General features: G+C 46.0%; 1 long non-coding RNA gene across 1 annotated transcript; it reads right to left on the bottom strand.

Moving 5' to 3' along the window:
• Positions 1-12,315: 12,315 nt before the first annotated feature.
• On the bottom strand, positions 12,316-21,180 carry LOC141567128 (uncharacterized). Its single transcript, XR_012489522.1, has 2 exons — positions 20,951-21,180; positions 12,316-12,902 (listed from the first exon to the last, which is right to left on the bottom strand). It is a non-coding gene; the product is annotated as an uncharacterized LOC141567128 (long non-coding RNA).
• Positions 21,181-21,267: the final 87 nt, after the last annotated feature.

The following is a 21,267-nucleotide window of genomic DNA, read 5'->3' on the forward strand; positions in this document are numbered from 1 at the left end:
CACATCCTGGATTACATATTGGTTACTTTCTGTCTCCCCCACTAGGCTCTAAGGTTCCAAGGCAGGGCAGGGTCTGATCTGCTCACTGTTGACTGCCTGCACAGTGGAACTGGATGAATAAACAAGTGGACAAATGTCCCACCCCTGCCTGAAGGCTCCCAGGTGCCTGGTGGGACAGAGGGTTTCCTGAGGCCCCTATTTGGGCCCGTTAGGGCAGCCCTTCTCACAGGCAAGGATCCCAAACCTCCTGGTACATCAGAATCTCCTGGGACTGCTTGTGGAACTGCAGCTTCCCAGGCTCCATGGCCAGAAATCGAGGCAGGAAGGCTGGGAAGCTGCATGTTAGCAAGCCCCTTGCGAGAGTCCCATGAGGAAGAAAAACAATGCTCCCTGGAGGGCAGACCAGGAACCTTTTCTGTGTCTTCCCACTGCTACCACAGGGCCAAGCCCAGTGCCCTGCCTGGTAGAGGGTCCCAGCAAGTGTGTGTAGAACAGCGTGGAAGTGAATCGAGGCTTCTGGACTGAACACAGCCAGAGAGATGAGTGGAAAGAATGGGACCAGAAGTCACATGCCTCTGAGGTCCAGCTCTAGTTCTGCCCTATACGGAGCTGCATAATCGCTGGAAAATTGCTTCACCTTGCTAAGCCTTCATTTCCTCATTTGTCAAATGAGAGGAAATAAAACAGATCTCAAAGGGTTGCTGACAGGAGTAAATGGGGTTCCATAAAGAATTACAAAGTCACACACAGCGTGCCACTATTATACTCGCCATCGTCATCACTATCATTGCTATCGGTAGTTTTGGACAAAGTGAAGGAGGCTTTGAATGCCAGGGTGAAGGGTATAAATTTAGATTTAATGTCAAAATCGCATGTTTATTCATTCATTCATTCAGCTAATGCTTACTGCGTTTCTACCATGCTCCAGGTCCACTGCTGGGCGCTGGGAATACAGACACTGCCCTCCAAAAGTCTCAGGGGCCCAGACCACAGGGGGTCACAGTACTTACAAGGCCAGGCAGCTCTTGTGGATGGGTGTCCAGGGTTGAGTGGGGTCCAGCACGCCAGCGGCTAGAGCCCCCATCTGCAGAGGGCAGCCAGTCCTCAACCCATCCCTAGAAAGTCAGGCGAGACAGCTTCCGATTTTACAAAAGAAACTAGAAATTTGTCTGTAACTCTCCTATTTTTAAATGTTGGCCTCTAATTCAGAAAATAGTTTAAGATGAGAACTAAAGCACTGAGTAAGAATTACGCAGGGACTGAGAGGGAAGCCCGCCAGCCTTTTGGGGTGTGTGGTAGAGGCGTGGCCTCCCAGGAGGAGTGGCCTGGCCCAGGCTCCTGGGTACTGCTCAGAACAGCAGGGCCACAAGCTCAGGCAGTAAGTATCTCCCTGGACAGAGGCCCACTGGGGCAAGTAGCCAGTCCTGGCCCAGCTTTGATGACTCACCAGGAGAAACACCAAGTTTAAGAAGGGACCACAGTTACTGCCAAAATGATCATGCAGGTGAGAGGCAGCTTTGGAGTGTGAAAGCTTGAGATCTCAGAGGCAGGCCGAGCCAGAGGTCCACGTAGGGGCCAGACCAAAGCAAGGTCACACAGGAAGGAACTGTCAAGCTGGGGTCAGAAGCAGCCTGGGGGCTCCCTGTCCCATGCTCTTTCCACTCTCCCAGGAAACCTCACAGATGACTTGCTGCTGCTCTCTGTCCCCATACTGGGGGGAGGGGGGGGTGCTGGGATTAGTCAGGCCTGGGATCAGAGGGCAGAGAACAGAAGCTTTCATCAGAACAGCAGGTGTTTTAGCATGGGGGGAGCGGAGGGTGCACACGGTCAAAATACAAAAAAAAACTGTTGAGGACCAGAAGCCACTGGAGGACAGAGATGGAGCCGGATCTTATTTTGTATTCTGCCTCCCCCACAGACAGACACACACTCATAGACTCAGCTGGGCACGTGAGAAATGTGGAAATGAAATGCGTGCTGACAAACTTGTTCTCTCTGGCTAGGAGACGTGGTGCGCCACCGTGCTCGGTGGGTGGTGGTCGGTATCTCTCCTGTCCCCGCATACCCACTTTGGGGAACCCTGGGAAATGGAGGGATTTCTCTGAGCCCGTGTGTGTGAGACGCCAGGATCACCATAAGCTCAGTTGCTCTCCATGCGGCGCGGGTGTGAACGGGGCGCGTTAATAAATCCAGCCAGGAGGGGGCGATAAACACCAAGACCCAATGCTGGGGGCCGGGCGGGTCAGTATCCTTGAGATTCCCCTTGTGTTTGGCTACCAAAGCCACCACCAGGGGACCTTGGATCGCGCGTCTGCTGACGGTCCCGCAGCTATTCCGGGAGCGCTCCCCAGAGTTTGGTGTCTGTGTGTGAATGGGGTGAACGCCTTGCGAAGTCTCGTAGTCCCGAATCCTGAGAAAGGTGTGGCGCGTTGGAAAAGCTGGCCTGGTGGAAGGAGGCGGGTAGAAAGTGATGGAATATCGGGGAAGGCCACTAATTGATAAACCTTCCATCAATTAACTTGCATTTGGACATTTCTCGTGCGCGTTTCTTTGTCTCCCCCTAGTGGAAATCAAGGAAGCTTTAAAACCTTTTAAACAAGAAAGATAACATTCCTTTTTTGTTTTCCTTTTCTGTCCCTCCTTCCTTCCCTCCCTTCCTTACCATTGCGTTATGCTTTCTTTTGTTTGTTTGTTTTTACTTTTTTACTATTAAATGGTCATCAATAAGGAAATGGAATATGAGACAACACATAAAATACATTAGCATTTATCTGGTTCCTGGCAGAGTTCCAAGTCATACTATTAATTTATAAAACCAGGTTACAGACTCATATAAACACATAACTCCATGTGTACATGTACATATGTGTGCAGCTACAAATATATGAATGCAAATGGCCTGAAAAGTTTGAGAAAAGATCTGGAAGGATAGAAACCCAATGAACGCGGTGACTTCTGGGAAGGGAGAGGCAAAGAGATTTTCGCTTTACCTGTAATGTTTGCATTGTTAGATGAGAATGCAGTATATGAAAATGAAAATTAATAATAGTTGTTTTCTTAGTATAAACTAATTTATGCTTCTTAAAAATTACAGTATTCAACATATTGTTAAATAAATGCTAGTTTTGAAGTAATACATACCGTATGATTCCATTTCTTAAAATAATGTGTGTGTGCATGCAAAGAAAAAAGGCTGGAAAACTACAAACAAAATTTTTACCAGTTTTTATTTCTGAGTGGTAGGGTTAAGGCAATCTTTATTACTTACTGAATAATCTATGTCAATGCTATAGCTCTATATTGTCATTTTTAATAGTTTATGATCTATTGTGTGACCTTACCATAATTTATTTAACCATTCCCTTGTTGATGGACATTTAAGCAGCTTCCAGTATTTTCCTATTATAAAGAATGCTGTGATAAACATCTTTCATTACATAAGGATAAATTCTGGAGGGGCAACCTCAGGATCAAAGAATATGGCACATTACATTTTGATGTATATTATTACCAAGCTGCTGCCCAGGAAAGTTTGATTCGTTCTCACTTCCTGTACCAGCCGGCCGGTACCCACCACCACACAATCCGCCTCCCCACGGTGTCAAGAATATCTGTTTTCCCACTTACCCCCAGCACTGAAAATTGTTATTCTTAAGTTTTACAAGTCTGACAGATATAAAAGACGATCCCATTTTAATTTGCTTTTTTTTTTTTCATGACCAAAGCAGTAAAAAAGAAGACAGGGTTTTCTTCTGTTTTGACTTTTCTTTATATGTATTCCTGGGATGGTATTCTCTTAATTATATATAACAAACCTTTATACTAAGTCTCGCTATGTGATAGGAGCAATGTCCCTTCTAGGTCTTCCAGTTTCACAGATTTCTTGACCATGGTTTACTATTCCATGTAATTCTAGAATAAGTGTATTAAATTCTGCAAAAGACGTTGGTGGTGTTTTGAGTGTATTGCTTTGCACTTATAGATTAAACTGGGAAAAACCTGACATATTTTGCCCATGATCAGGATCTATCTTGCCATAATTCAGATATTTTTTACATCCTTGAGTAAAATTTTATAATTGCTTTCATAAATGTGTTTTTCAGTTAGATTATTTCTAGAATGTATAATTTGGTTTTTGTTGTTGTTTGGTTTGGTTTTACTTTGGAGAATGTGGTTTCTTTTCTATTACATATTTGTGATTGATTATTGTTGCTGGATTTCAAGAAGACTATTGATTGTTCCAGTTTGATCTCATATCTCACCACTTGTCGAAATCTGTAATTGGTTTTAAAGGTTTGACCATTGATTCTCTTGGGTTTTTAAGATGCCTGATCCAATCATTGACAAACAGAGTTTTCCTTTCAGAGATTTATACTTCTTTTTTCTTTTGCTTGTCTTCTTGCATTTACCAGGACCTCTAGAACAGCTTTGGGTAGAAGCAGTAATAGTAGGCATTCTTATCTTTTCCTTACATGAGTGGATATATTCGTTATTACATTATTCTTAGTTTTATCTTATTTTTATCTTATCTTTTCAAGATCAATTTTTAGTATTTTGAAAACTACCTTTTGTCTTTTATCCAATCACTGTCTTGATATCAGCTTACACAGAAAATGATGAAAACAAGGCAATATTCTAAAGCTATGCTTTCCAATATAAATTTCTGCACTCATAGAAATGTTCTATATATTCAGCTGTCCAATACAATGGCCACCAGCCACAAGGCTATTGAGCACTTGAAATGTGGCTAGTGCAACTGAGGAAATGAATTGTAGTTTTTATTAAATTAATTTGTATTTAAATTTAAAAACTGATACTTGATTCAGTTATTGAAAAACTTTTAAGTGTGTCTGAAACATGGTTATGAATCTATTTTCTTTTTTTCTTTTTTTAATTTTATTTTATTAAATTTATTGGGGTGACAATTGTTAGTAAAATTACATAGATTTCAGGTGTACAATTCTGTATTACATCATCTATAAATCCCATTGTGTGTTCATCACCCAGAGTCAGTTCTCCTTCCATCACCATATATTCGATCCCCCTTACCCTCATCTCCCACCCCCCACCCCCCATCCCCCTTACCCTCATGAATCTATTTTCAACTGTAAATTTTATAGTTTAAATACTGATCAAGTATTTTCAAAGAAAAATTGGCATCCAAATTGAGGTGTGTTGGAAGCACAAAATACAAACTAAATTTTAAATGTTTGATTAGAGAAAAGAATGTAAAATATCTTATTAATCATTTTTTATTGATTACATGTCAAAATGTGATAATTTGTATGTAGTGGATTAACTAAACTATTTTATTAAAATTGCTTTCCCCTGTTTATCTTTCCTTTTCTTAATGTGGCTATTAGAACATTTAAAATGACATTTGTGGCTCGCTTTATGTTCCCCTTGGACAGAGTACTCTAGAGAATGTTGGAGTGGTGAGAGGAGTTAGTGAGCCTGGGCTTGATTCATGACCCTATGACGTTGAACAAGCCCTTACCCTCTGAACTTTGGGTGCCGCGGGTGAAAACATAGGGATAATCAATCCTGCCCTGCACACCCTCTCAGTGCTGTGGTGAGAATCAAATCGAATAATGCATACAAAAGTGTGTTGTGAGCTGTGAGGGCAATGAACAGCAACAACCTATTTTCAGCTTTGGCTAGGAGCCACTGCATTATCTCACTGGGGCCACACAACAGCCTGTGAGGGCAGTACCAGGGCTAGTCCCATGTTACAGATGAGTCTGGAAGGCTGAGTCACCTGCCCAGTGTCCCAGAACTGAAATGACCACCAGGATCCCAAACCAGGCAGACTGACTCTAGAGTCCACATGGTCCACCCACAGTGCGTGGCAGGGGAAGCAAACACAACATCCACCAAATGAGAGTTGAAAAGCAGGGCCCCGACTCCTGCTAGTAACCACATGGCATCTGGTAGCCACGTGCATCTGTCCAGTGTTCCACGCAGTGAGGTGTCTGCTGAAGAGGGCCGGCTGCTGGCTCCATCCACTCTCCACCCTGACAGGCTGGAGCAGGTTGCTTAGCCCAGCCAAGCTTTAGTTTCCTTGTGGGTGAAATGAAGTTAATGCCAGTGGTCACAGTGTAATGGTTATTGCGATAATGCCTATAAAAGTGTTAGCACAGCGTCTTGCATGTAGGAATAAGGATTTTAAAATGTGGCTTTTCCACCTCCCAGCTGTGGCACCAAATACTAGCTGTGTGATTTGGCCACATGGATCAAATTTTTGGTTCCTGGGTGTCTTACTTTTGTAAACAGAGACGACAGTAGTGTCTACCTCAGGATTTTGTATCTTGGTTAATTGAGAGGGGATACTCCTGGGTAAATACCTAATGAAGGTGGCCATTTTGTCCCAGTGATGTCACTGGTCAAGCTTCCTGCTAGGGGTTGGGGGTGGCAGACAGAAGCCCCAGAGGCGTGCTCCTCAGGAAGGGAAGGCGTAGACAAGGGAATATGCGATTAAAGGGGTCAAGTGGGAAAGCAGCTCTCCTTCCTGCTGAGGAGGGGCTATGAATGGGACACATTTGGCAGGAATAAAGGGGAAGCAGGAAAGTTCTGAGTCTCCGAGGCTGACTTGGCCGCTTGCTCTAGGGTCTACTGGCTTCTTGCTGGGGCCATCTGGCTCAAGGGTACCCTGACTGCCACCTGCTGCAGTGCCACCTCCGGCCCCTCTTTGAAGGGATAAGAACAGGCAGCCTTGACCAAGTAGAAGCACTAGTATTAGAATCACCCGCCTGGGATCTGTGCAGGTTGCTTAGCCTCTCGGGCCCCGTTTACTCCATGCTAAAATGCGTAATGGTAACCTTCCTCCAGCAGGGGCTTGTTGAGATTATGGGTTTAGCTAGTGAACGTGGAAGGGATTTGTGGTGAGTAAAGCACCCTGCAAATATCAATCTCCTTTGTAGCCTTGAAACCGTACACCAGTCACTTAGCGTTACAGGGCCCAGTTTCCTTGTCTGAGAGTTGGAGGTAAATGTGACACTTCTGCAGGAGATTTTTTTCATTCATGTACTCATTCATTCGGCCAGTGTGTTTTGGGGTGCTGGGCACAGTATGGGCCCCAGCCATGCTCAGGCCAACCCCACCAGCTCTTTTTGCTTCCCCACAGCAGGTGTGCATCCAGCTCCAGGGGGACACTTTCCAGTGCTGGGCTAAGAGGCAGAGCAGGGTGGAGTGAGAAAACTCAGAACCATGTGGAACATTTTTCATAGAGCTGCATTTATTCAACCACAAGGAACTCTCCTTTATTCTGAGATTATCTCTTGGTTTCTAGTTGTAAAAAGGCCCATTTCTTTTATGGCATGATGGTAACCAGAGGTGGGAGTTGGTTTTCTAAATGTTCTTCTTTGGCAAAATGAAAAGTTGGTAACTCTGGTGTGGCTGGAAGGCTCTCGAATGGCCCCCTGTGATCTTGTCTTCCTGGTATTCAAGCAGGTGTATAATCCCCTCGTTTGGAGAATGGGCTGGGCCCAGTGCCTTGGAGTCTAGAATAGAATACTAATCACTTCCGTGATTAGGTTACACACGATTGTGCATCCATCTTGCTAGGTGATGCCTGCTCTTGACTTCTTGCCTTGCATACATGCTTTGATGAAGCAAACTGCCATGTAAGAGATACTGACCATGTGACCAGGAATTAAGGGTGGCCAACAGCTGAGAGGACGGCTGTTCAACAGTATTCAAGGATGAAGCCTGCCAGCAGCCACGTGACCTTGAAATAGCGAGTTCCACAGTCGAACCTTAGGATTACAACTGCCCAGCTCCAGAGCTGGACTAGGGGGAGGTAATTGGGGCACCTAGGTTACAAAATAGGTTTTAAGGCAATTTGTTATGCAGCAATAGGTAACCACTACATCTGGGTATTTTTTTAATGTTCCTGATCTGTGGGATCCAACATTCAGATACCTGTGGTGGTAAAAACAGCTCCTTACAACTCCTTTTCCAAAGACATGTGAGAACGGAATCTTAAAGGTGGGGAAGCAGCCTGGGCAGGCCTGATTCTCAACTCAGCTTTTCCTCTCTTAGCTAAATAGCTTTGAATAAGTTACTTTGACTTCTCAGAGCCTCAAGTTCCTCGTCTATGAAATGGGTATAACACTGCTTTCCTAAATGAGATAATGTGTGTAAATACCAACAATTACCATTTCTAGAATGTTCTTTTGTGTCAGGGCCAGTGTTAAGTGCTTTACACACATTATTGCATTTTATCCTCACAAACATATGAGGTAAGTTGTTATTACCCCCTTTCTTGAGATGAGAAAACTGAGACTCATAGAGGTCTGGGACCACAATGAAGCCTTCCAGACTCCACCTTCAAGGCACAGGACCTGTGTTCCTGAGGCTTTGTAGTCTCTGGATATATAGTGACCTGAATAAAAAAGAAAGAAGGCAAGCGTTCTAATGTATGCTTTCTCAGTTGTGACCACTAGGTGGCAGCAAAGACAGCAGACGAGCCTCCACCACTTAAAACTTAGCTGAAAATTGACTCCTGACTTATTTCCCTAAATATTTATGGAATGCTTGTTATGCGCAAAATGATTTACAATAACTAGTTATACTAATGCTCAGCACAATCGTATGAGGTTTGTTATTACCAACTTACAAAACAGGAAACTGAGGCTGAGAGTTAAGTCACTTCCCCGTCAGATGGAAAATGGCATGAATTAAGTTTATCATTTGGTGTGGGTCTTTCCAGAACCTTCCATGCCAGTATACCTCAGTGCTATATACATTTGTCAAGAAAGAGAGAGTAGTTTTGTTTACGTATGAGGTTTCAGAATTTTGTTCATACATATTCTTCTACTTGCTTCTTTCACCTGACGGTGAATCTTAGAAACATTTCCATGGGAGTCCTTGGCTTCTGGCAGCTGTGTAGTATTCCATAATGTGGTTGGATCACAAAATGTCTAGGCAATCAACCCTCTGTGGGAAGTCATCTGAAATTCTTCCAATATTGTTATGCTTTTACCAAAAAAAAAAAAAAAAAAAGCTTCCACAAACATCCATTTACAGATGTGCCTGTGGTAGCATGTCTATCCTGTAGAGTCCCAGGAGCACAATCACTGGATCGTAGGTTGTGTGTGTGGTTGCGTATTGATAGAGATGCTGATCACACCCGCAGGTGGGCTGTGCCCATTTTCATCCTCACCGACAGTGTGAGAAGGAGCCTGTCTCTCGTGGCAGTGCCAACCCTGGAGGTTATCAACATTCACAGTTTTGCCAGTTTACCATCAAGACATTTTTGGTAACTATTTTAGTTATAGATTGAGCTACCTTCAGCTTCCCCTTCCTGACAGGTGAGCAGTCAGAGTCTGCATGACCAAGAGTGTCCTGGGGGGAGAGATGAGAGAATAAAACGTCTCTGGCCCCCTCCCAGTCAGACTCCAGCAAGTGTATACCCCCTGTGCACGCTCAGGGCACATATACATTGAAAAGGTGCTAGTCCTTTAGGTTTTAACGTACACATCTCATCACCACAATCAGACTGGAAACCCCTAGGTTACATTTATGCTTTCACTGACATAGAAGTGTGAGTGATTAATTATATGGTGCAGGGGGGGCTGAACAGCGGTGGTGGGAGGTAGGGTTTGAAAGCAGTTGGGAAATACTGCAGGGGGAGAGAGCCGAAGGGGACAGGTGGGACTTCTAGGCCCCACCCGTGACTTTGAGACCCAGACAGAGATCTCTAAGCTTCCTTACAGTTGGGGTGGGGGAGCTTCCAGAACATGGAGCTATCCCTAAAATTAGAGACCCCTGTGTGATGTCTCTCCTGACACCCCACCGTGCCTTCTCTGCACCCTATTGAGTAAGAGCTGTGATTTTCCCCATTTTACACATGTGGAAACTGGGGCTCAGGGAGGTGAAAGTACCCCGTAGCATAAAGGAAGTAGTGAGCAGTACATTGTAGGCACAAGTTCTGGGAAACTGAGCTAAGTGGCTTGAGGGTGCTGCTAGACCTGCAGGGATGGAAGGAACTCCCAGCAGAGCTGTCAGGGGCTCTACCAAGGATGACATCCTGGGGGTCGTTCTCACCCCACCTTCTCCAGGGGCGACCCGCCTCTCCCCAAAGCACACATTATCTGTGTGCTGGGCACACAGCTGCAGACTCTCACCAGTGGAGGCCCTCCCTGGCAGGTGGTGTCTGACCTTTGGACATGTAAACATGGCCTGGCCCAGGATGTCCTTGGGCCTGCAGACCCGGGCATGCCCAGGAGGGCATGAGCGCATGTGCTCAAGGTCACGAGGGTACCGCTGGGCCTCCACAGGCCCGCTCGGAGTAGCAGCTGGAGGCTGAGGATATTGTGTCCATCCCGCTGTCTGCTCGTACACTGGGGACTCTCAAGGATGGTTTCAGGGCCCAGGCTACTTCCAAAAAGAGGACCAGGCTTGAACCAGGGAACCTAAGGATCAGAGAGGGGATTACATATGCTCAGGGCAACACAGCAGAGCCATGTTCACAAAAACAGACCGGGCAGGTCACACCTTCCCTGGTTCTCAGTGGCTCACCTGTCCAGGGGGGAGAGGCCTGTCAACGTCCCTGGCTCACACCCCACCTCCTTGCTGCAGACCCTGGGCCCACCGGGCCCACCATCTACCCCCTGCAGCCCCTGTTATCTCCAGGGCCCTGGAACCTGCTGATTCCTGGGACAGGGCCCACCCTCCCTGGGGGACCAGATGGACGGGACTGCAGGGGCTGCTCGGGACTGATATGGGGGCTCAGCGGGCCTGGCCTTTATCAGTGGAGCTTGTGGCTCTGGGCAGGCACGTGGCCCCATGTAGGAGAAGGAGCAGTGAGAGAGGGTGTCCGGGTCCTGGGCAGATGAGATACAAAACAGGAACTTGTTTTAGTAATTTTTAAAAATCTATATTTCTTTCTCTGATTAGAAAATTCAGGCGTGTTATAATAAATTAGACATAACAGTAGCTGGTATTGAAAGTGAAAGTGCCTATAAATCCGCACCCCAGATGTAATCCTTGGGCTCATCTCTCCAGATGTTTTTCTGCACATAAGCTAACATTGTCATTTACGTACTGGATCAGAATGTGTCCCAGGTCCGAACCCTTTGGCTCTCTGGCTTCATACACAGCCGGGCATGTGACTTCATCTCTCTGAGCCTCCGTTTTCTCATCTGTAAAACCTCACATGGATATTGTCAAGATTAAGCAAAATAATGCATGTGAGGCAGGTCGCCTGGGCCTGGCCCACAGTGAGCGCTCCACCATCGGTGTCACCAGTGATGTTCCATAACTTGCCTTTATTTTTCATTAATAGTAACATGGACAACTTTTCATATTGGTGCCAAAGATGTAGCCCACTCCTTTTGACAAATTCAGAGCTTTCCTGGAATAGGTGAAGCGTCGTTTACTTTGTAGTCAATTTGGTTGTGGTATAATTGACGTACAATAAGACACACCCATTTGTAGAGTATAGTTCAGTGACTTTCAAAAAAAATCATAGTCATGTAACCACCCCCATAATCAAGATCTACAGTACTTCCATCACCCGAAAAGTTCCCTCATGCCCCCCCTTGGTAATCAATCCCTGGTCTCCACATCCTGCCCCAGGCAACCACCGCACTGTTTCCTGTCCCTACAGTTTAGCTCTCCCTCTTCCAGAATGTCATTTAAGTGGAGTCATGCAGTAGGCACGGAGACCATCCTGATTTGGAGATTCACCCGCCTGTGGTGCTGACCCAGTCAGTGGCTTTCTTTGCTGAGGAGCGTTCCATCGCAGGAGGCACCAGTTCGTGTCTCCCTTCACCTGTTGATGGACGTTTGGATTATTTCCAGTTTGGGACGATTAATCCCTTCCTTTTAAAACTCCAACGTGGAAGGACATTAAGATTGTTCCCAAATGTTTCCTGTTGCCTTAGAAACAATTCTGCAATGAGTAGCCATGCACATTTGTATGGTCATTAGTGCCAGAGGAATGTCATGACACTTGAAGTATGACAGAAATTTAAAAAAGAAAAGATACTCTCTCATTCCAGCTGGGCACCCAGAGGCCCAGACATGACAAGCATCGTGCTCCAAATCACCCTGTGAATCAGTTTCCTTGCAGAGGCCAGAACCCAGCTCTGCCTTTACCCATCTCTCCCCAGGGCTTTGTACAAAGCAGGGTGGCCACTATACGAGAACACCCCCAGTGTGTCCCCTAAGGGTGTTCAAGGCCTCTTAAGATGACAACCATGATGGGGAAGTGGTCACAGTGTTAACCACCGGCCCTTGAATTTGAATACTAGCCAGTGTTCTAAGAGCTTTGCAGGGAGCAATTCACTCTAATCCACACAAACAGCCCAATGAAGGAGGTACATTTATTATTCCCATTCTATACATAAGAAAACGGAGACACAGAGAGGTTAAGCATCTTGCCTGACGTCACACAGCCAGGAAGTGGCAGAGCCCAGATTCTCACCAGGCCATTGTGCACTGGAGCTGCCGCCCTGCACATGGTCGTGAGTTCCCTGCTGAGCAAAGAAGGTGAGAGGACACTGTGGAAACAGCCCAAATCAGACATCAGGCAGTTTGGGCCCTCTGTCCCCAACTTGCTATGTGATGTGGGCAGCCCAGTTCTGTCTCTGGGACTCAGATTCTTCATCCACTGAAAGCAAAGGGGGGCAGTTTGACAAGATGGCTCTCAGGATCCTTTGGCACTGTGGTTTCCAGAGCTGGGCTGACAGGGAAAGGCAGCTTGAGTTCAGGGCTTCACTCCCTGAACAGGGTCAGGAGAGGCAGGTGGTCTGGTGGCTTTTCCAGGCTGAAAATTGGAGGCCCAGCCTCAGTGCCCAGTGGCCAGGCTGGTGACTCTGAGCAAGGGGTTTGGCTTCTATCCCTGGGGCAGGCAAGGCTGTCTCTCCTGTCACACATTTCACTGCCTGGTTGGATGCCTGAAATCCATGGAGTCGAGCATCAGTCTCTGTGCACCCGAAAGCAACATGTTCCCAGTCTCCCAGCCCGTCACCCTCCAGGCCACCCGTCTTCTGCCTCCCCTGGACCCTGCCTTCAGGACCCATGCTCTAGGTCCACCCTGCCTCTCTCGAGCCTGTTCCCAAATTCATACCAACTAAAAGATATCTGCTGTGTATACATTTATTGAGCACTATTATAATTTACATAAATTGACAGTTAGTCCCTCTAAAGGCCCTATGATGTAAATATCATTATCACATTTCACAGAGGGAGTATCTGAGGCTCAGAGAGGTTGAGTGCTTTGCCCCAGCTCACACAGCATGTGCAGGGTAGAGCCAGGATGTGGATCCAGACAGACTGTTCCTGAGTCCATACTCTCAACCACCACACTGTATCCCACTTCCCCCTTAAGGCACCCTAGAACCTCTGGCTCTTTCCTGATCCCATCCCTCCTACAACATCTGTCCATCAGCTAGGGGCTGGAGTACAGTTTTGCTATTAAGAACACAGTTCCCCAGAGTCAATGTCAAATCCTGACACCACCACTCACTGGCTGTGTGTCTTTGAGCAAGCCTCGTAACCTCTCTGAGCCTCACTTTGCTCATCTATAAAGTGGGAATGACAACAGGATCCACCTCACGGAGTTCTGATGATTAAACCTACAGACAGACCAGTGGTTCTCAAAGTATGGTCTGGGTATCCCTGTGGACCCCTAAGACACTTTCAGGGCATCCAGGAAGTCAAAATTGTTTTCATTATAAGACTACGATGTTATTTGCCTTTTTTCCTCTCATTCTCTCATGGGTGTAGTGGAGTTTTCCACAGGCTATGTTTTGTACTGCACAGCAGATTGACTACAGAAACAGATAGGACAGCCAGCTAGCCTCTATTAAATCAGGCATTGAAGATATTTGGAAAAATGTAAAACAATGCTACTCTTCATGGTAATCTTTGTTTTCAAAAATATGGTTATTTTTCTTAAAATAGATTATGTTAGAATATTTATTGTTATTTTAACATTAACTAGTTAAACTGATTAAGTTTCTCAGTTTCGATTTCTAATATAGTAAATGCTGATAGATATAACCACCATAAACAAAAGATCTTTGCGGTCATCAATACTTTGTTTGAAAATGGCTAGGTGCGTGCAAGGCACTGGCTCCATTTGTGGAAGGAGGCGTCCTTGACCTTGGGCTCCCTAAAACACATCATTCTCTTTCTCCAGATCTGTGTCTCCCTCCTCTGCCTGCCCTGCTGGAGGTCATTGCTAAACTGCTGGTGGCTGAACACTGGCCAAGAAAGACACATGTCAGACCTTGGCCCTGGTTCCGCCATGGTTGATTGTTACCTGACCCTGGACTAGACCTGGGGACGCTTTGGGCCTCCCCTTTCTTCACCTAAAGGATAGGCATGGTCTGCATAAGCAGATTTCTGGTAACTGCTAACATGTGGAGAAAATCCGAATAAATCCAAAATCTGCCAGCCTTGAGCCTGGAGCCTGAGAACACTGCTTGGAATGCAGTTATTTGTTCCCAGCCTGGGGACATGCGATTAGCTCTGTGCTGGTTAAGACGTAGGATATGAATGTAGGAAAACATCTGCACTAGAGTCACCTGGTCTGGGTCCGTAGCCCCTGCAGACTGTGTGTGGTATAGGACCTGCAGCCTCACGGTGTCTCAGTTATGGCATCTGTGAAATGGGAAGGTTGAGCTCTTGCTGGCTGACTAAGGCCTGGGCATCCAGGTTACTTTTCCCTGTGTCTTCTCCCTTAGAAGGCAGCAGGATGCCGTGGGGAGAAAACGGAAGAGGGGGAGGGATGGCTTGGGAATGCAATGCTTTATCCTGGCTCTGCCAACATTCCAGGTGGCCTCGGGTAAGACCCTGACCCTCTCTGAGCCTCAGCTCCCAGGAATTTAAAATGCGCACAGCTCAGAGTTGGATTCTACCCGCCCTGCATGTCGGATGGCTGGTTGGGGATTTGATTCAAAGTGAAATGATAAAAATGAATATGGGAGGAACATCTCAATTTATCAGTATTTCCATTTTCTTCTGTTTATCTTCTTTTCTAAATTCCCATTAATGTATTAAGTTTTACAATAAGAAAGAAGTCATGTATAAATTAGAAACACATCGTGTGTGTGTATATATTATCTAAATCTAAATATATTTTATATATATATATATATATATATATATATATATATAAAGAAATGGCTGAAATATTAATAGTAATTACCCCCTGGCTGGTGAGAAATAGGGGTGGGTAGTTTTTATTCTATTCTTGATACATTTTCCAAATGTTTTGCAATGAGTATGTGCTTCTTTTACTAAATAAGTTATTGGAAAACAAGGACAAAATTTTATTCAACTCTCTATTCTGAGATGGTGCCCTGCCCACTAATTTCATGTTAAAATGTTTTTCCTTTTTATGAAATCATGATCAGAATAGATGATAATTGATTTTTTTAAAACCCATTCTGGGCAAAATTTAAAATGGACGTCCCTATTAATTCAGGCTTTTCCCCCAAAATGTCATTGATCTGTGAAGTCCTGTTGTCTGATAATCACCCACTATTCTAGATCAACTGTCTTATTTTAGAAATGAAACTGAGACCGAGGGAAACCGAGTGAGCTTCCCCCTTTTCATTCTAAAAACATAAAAAAATACAAACAATATCACGAACATCCACGTCCTACTATTCAGAACTCACAACTGCTAAAAGTTTGTTATATTTACTTAATCCTTTGTGTTTATTTTGTTACTTACAAATAGAGCTGAGGCCCCTTTTGTCCCCCCATTCTCTGTCCCAGCCTCTCCTCCCCATTCCCCCCATCACTAGCATAGTAGCATATGCCCCAAGAACAATATGTGTAGTAAGGATTAGTGTATGTGTTCCCAAATTACATAATGGCATCAAACTGCACATACCATTCTGCCACGTAAATTTTTCCCCCCTCAACATTGTGTTTTTGAGGTATATCTGTATAAACTCTCTAACATTTCTCTTTAGTATTTAGTATTCTGGCTGGTATGTTAAAAACCCCTTTGAGGTGCATTTAGGTTGCTTCCAGATGACTTTTCTAAGTTTTGACATTGACTGGAGTCAAACGTCCTTTCTACTGCCTGAGGTCACAGACGCATAGTCACTCAGTGGCTCACACAGTTCAGAATTCAGAGCTCCACCACATTCACCTGTGGTCAAGGTGGAATCCAACCATTTCCCTGGGCACACATCTTCTGTTCTTATTTCCTGGAAGTGAGAGCCTGAAAGAGTCCCTTCTAGCTGAGTGTCCTTGGGCTGGTGGAGGATTAAATGAGGTACATACATCAAGTACCTAGTGCAGCCCCTGGCATATGGTGAGCTCTGGGCAAATGCCTGGCCAGCAAGATGCTCACTGAAGCCTCACTGTTAATGATGAAGAATTAGAAACTAGTATCCGACAACAGGGGTTATAGTTAACTAATGATGGTATGTCCATATACTACTAAGCAGCCAAAAAAGAGGGGGAAAAGGAAGGAGATAGAACCATGTAATGTGTAGATCATTGCAGACTACAGTGAAGTGAAAAGAGCAAGTTATCCAACAGTTTAGCTTTGGAGACAGACAGACCTGGATTCGAGCCCAGCTCTCCTAGCTATGTGTCTTCGGCAAGGCTGTTAATTGCTTTAAGCTTCAGAGACTGACACTAATAGTCGCTAAATAAATCTGAGCTGTTATTATTATTATCACTATTAATAATAAACCTATAAGTCAATACTGGCAGAGCACCTGACTCCTATCATCATTGCTCTGTCATCCTGCATTTCATCTCCCTGATGACCCTGTGAAATTGATCTTAATCCATTTTACAGTCCAGGACTCTGAGGCTTAGGGAGGTTAAACCAATTTCCCAAAGTCCCCAAGTCACCAATACGGGAGTCAGGGTTTGAACCCAGTTCTATCTGGCTGCAAGGTTCATGCTTCCTACCCATGGTGCGCTGCAGGCAGTGGGCGCAAATAACAAACTTCCAGCATCATGGAAGTGTAAGGCTTTTTTTTTTTTTTTTTCTGATGGAGTCATCCTGGGACACTGCTGGAGTCATGCCCCCAAGAGGACTCCACAGGCAGGTTCAGATAACATGAAGCCATTGGATGAGCAGCTGTTAACTTTTGGCTGTTCACAGCACACTTTTGAATACTGGATTTGACTTGACACCCACAGTCTTCTATAGAATAGTAAACCGGTCAGCAGGGACGCCCACTGTGGTCCCCTGATCTTCACCTCCTGATATTCATGTCCTTGTGTGGTCCCCTTCCACACTGAGAAGGGCTGACCTATATAAGCAACAGGGTGTTCAGGAAACAATGGCGTGTAGCACTGGAAGTGTGTGAGGGTACTGAAGAAGCCTGCAGAGGGGTCTACGAGTGAAGGAGCGAGGCCTTTGGCCCAGAGCTGTGCGCGAGCCATCTTAAAGTAGATCCCCCAGCCCCACGCAAGCCTTCAGCTGACTTCCACCCTGGCTGACATCTGCATGGCAGCTTCATGAGAGATCCCAAGCCAGAGCCTATGCAGCTAAATAACTCCTGATTCTGGGTCCACAGGAACTGTGAGATAGCCTCTAAGCTATGGGATAATTTGCTACGTAGCAATAACTAAATAATACAACTACACAACCACAGTACAAGGAAAAACAATGCCTTGTTTTTTTCCTATTTAAAAAAAAAAAAGTTATCACCTGGCTCTCTCTGTCCCCTTTGGCACATGTGTTGGAAGAACTAACCCTTCTGTGTAGACTATCCTCGCTTATATCCTCACCTGGCCAAGTTCTCACAGCTCCTAGTAAACACACCATCTTTCTCTGCCATCAACTCTAAAATGTTGATGTCCTCTGGCTTGCAGCAAGTTCAACACCTTTCCTACAATCCAATTCAAACAAAAGCACTGGAACAATATATACCCTGGCTTGTAATAAAAATAAACTTTATGCACTAGTAAAAACTTGGCAACACCTCTTGGAGGTCATGAGACTACAGCCCACTGTGCTAGGTGATTTCATCAATAGGTGAAAAAGGGAAACTTCACTCTCCTTGAGCACAAACCCTTCCTTCTGCCCAGGACCCCCACTGCCTTCTTCTCCAGGCCTCTCAACTTTCCTGGGGACACACCAGTGGGGTGAAGGGTGGGAAAAGCCCTTCCTTTCTTTGTGAAATCTGCTTTCAGTGGAGATCGGGGTATTTAGGCTTTTCGGTGACAACACTTCGGTTCAGTTTCTTCTTAGCTCTGTCACACTGGGTAAGTTACTTAACATCAGTGTACCTGACTTTCCTCTTCCCTGCTATGAGCCGAATAATAGCATTTTCCTCATAGAGCTGTTCAGGGGCTCAAATGAGAAAATTGTCCAGGGTTTAGCATAGTGCCTGGCAATTAGTAAGTGCTCATTTGCATTTCGTGGTTAATCAAGAACAATAGCAACAATGGTAGCTGTGATTTATTAAGGGCTTACTACATGCCTAGCATCGTTCACATGTACTGGCTCATTTACTCCTGCCAGATAGGGCCTCTCAGTATCCCCATTTTAGAAATGAGGCAGCTGAGGCACAGAGAGGTTTATTGCCTTACCCAAGATCACACAGGCTCAGCTAATGAGGTGACAGAACCCTTCCCCTTAACCACTATGGTCTGCAGCATCCCCAAAAGGAATGGAGGGAAGGCTCTGCAAACATCAGGACATTGCAGGAGAATAGAAGGAGCAGAGGAAGAGATGGCACAGCAAAGGAACACACAGTTAAGAGAAGAGTTTCCCGGAGTGCAGAGACAGGGGTGGCATGGAAATCCTCTGTAGGCGTTGTCGCCTGTGCTTTGACTGTGGCAGGAGTCTCGGGCCTCCTGTGCATGTGGCAGAGCTGCACTCTCCTCCACCTGCTGCCCAGGCCCCACAGCAGCATGGACGCCCTGTGCCAGCTGGGTGTGCGGAGAGCCCTGAGGCTGGCTCCGCCTTGCCCTTCCTAAGCACATGCTCTGGCTACAACGCAGTACTTGCTCATCAGAATCAGGTTCTGCTGGTGGGGAAAGTCCGGCTGTTTTACTTGCAAAGATGAAACAGTGTAAGATATAATAGCGTCAAATGGGACCAGCTTTGGCCCAGCACTGTAGCATTGTATTCTTTTCACTGAGGTAGGAAAGCAAATTCACAGAACCAGCAGTGTCCATAGATCCGGGCCGAAGGAGGTCAGCTGGCTCAGGGCCCTCTTCCTCCTGGCTGTGACCCCAGGGAACTCCTGTGACTCAAATGATAATAGGAAGAGCTGTAAAGCTATCTAGGAGGTGCTGAGTCCTGTGCTTTATTTGGCTGAGGCTCAGAGAGGTTGAGCTGCTGGGCAAGAAGGCCCAGCGGGTAACCCTGCTGTTTGACTGTGGCAGAGACCAGGAGCTACCTGCATGGAAGTGAGGACCACTGTTGTAGAAGGACAGCTGAAGCCCCTGGACAGGGTGGAGATAGTACAGCCCCTCAGAAAACATGTAGCCAGGGAGGCAGGGGAGTCTGGCCCAGCGGTTCTCAGTCAGGGGCGATTTTATCTCCAGGGGACATTTGGAAATGTCTAGAGACGTTTTGCTTGTGACAACTAGGGAAGGAGGTGCTACTGGCATCCAGTGGGTAGAGGCCCAGGACTCTGCTGAATGTCCTACAGTGTATAGGAGAGCCCCCACAAATGAATTCTCCGGCCCCAAATGTCAAAAGTGCCAAGGTTGCGAGACCTGGGCCTAGCAGTGCCCTTGCCAGCCAGGTAACCAGGAACAGGTACTTCACCTCCTCACTTTCCCCCTCTGTAAATTGGGGATACACGGACTATGTTTCTGCCTCCTAGAGGGGAACAATGCTGGTTAAGTGCTTTTCCTTGGAAGGCACACAGGAAGTGCTCCAAAAGCTGCTATTGTTAATTACCAAGGATGTGCATTCTGCCGAGGAGCACTGACAAGGTAGACGGTGAGTTGGGCCAAGACAGAAACCAAACAAGCACTTGAGAGGGCACAGGAAGCCAAGATGACAGTTTCTGACCTTTAAGGCCTTGCAGGGTTTTGCTTCAGCCTTCATTGTTCGCCCCGCCTTCCCCTGCCCTGAAGAGCCACTGGGCCAGCACACACTGGGCTTTATCCTACCTCCACAGTCCCATCCCCAAGGCTCTCGTCATCCAAGAAGCGCCTTCACCAGCCCATCCCTTAAGAATCAGGTGGCCCTTATCACAGACTGAATCAGTAGGATGGCTACAGAGATACAGCTAGACACATACAGTCATATACATATGTGACTCTGAAAAACATACGTTCTCAGTTATACACACACATGCAACCTCAAGACACACTCCAGCCCTGGTCACAGACTCACAAGTGCGCACACACAAATTCACACAACCAAAACCCTAAGGGAAGGTAACCTTGCCTGAAACATTCCATTTTCTTTTGCCAACAACGTTCTGGTCCCACTCAGTTTCTGCCTATAAAAACGTTTCTATATTGTACAGTTTTCACAGGGCTCCTCTCTACTTGGTAGATGGGATGCTGCGCAATTCACGAATTGCTCATACAGGGGGCGCCAAAAAAATGTATACACGTGACTTGGATTCATCTTTTGTTATCCGGTATATATTGAATGTTACAATTTTAATAGTTTTTACCTTAAAATGTGTATGCATTTTTTGGCACTCTGTGTGTGTGTGTGTGTGTGTGTGTGTGTATTTGCAAATACATACATACATATATATATATATATATATATAGTTCAAGACACACGTACTCCTATATATCATCCCAAACAGATACTCAAAGGACATGGGAAAAAAAAAAGACCTGTCCCCTCATAGACACACGTACTGCCCATAGCACATTTCATTCGTTTATCAGTTCATTTGTACTACAAAAAAATTGCTAAGGAAACTTCCTTGGGGCACCTTCCACATTCGACCTTGTGTCATAGCTGCTTGTGTAGCTCTGCAAAAGGCGCCAGCCGTTCATCTCTCCCTTTACATTTCAACTTGTGGATACTCACTGTGGGTTTTCTCTCTCCCCTGCAAGCCCCCAGGAAGCAAGCAGGGCGCCGTCTCAATCATCTGTCCCTTTCTAACTGCCCTGTTCCCAAGGCCTCCACCGGGAGGTGATCACTCAAGATCCCGGTCTAAAGGTGTGTTCCCCAGCACTGGCAGCGTTGGCCTGTGGGTGTGGCTAGGAACCAAGTGTCCACAAGGGCCCTGGGCGATGGGGGATGAATGCGGAATGGCACACGACCCTCCCTTCTCCGCCCCAGCCCCACCCCCTCTGCTATTCTCCGACCCGCTTCGCCGCCTCCCCCCTCACACCCCAGCCCTC

Source organism: Rhinolophus sinicus, linkage group LG10 (assembly GCF_036562045.2).
Source record: "Rhinolophus sinicus isolate RSC01 linkage group LG10, ASM3656204v1, whole genome shotgun sequence".
In the NCBI taxonomy this organism is placed as follows: domain Eukaryota; kingdom Metazoa; phylum Chordata; class Mammalia; order Chiroptera; family Rhinolophidae; genus Rhinolophus; species Rhinolophus sinicus.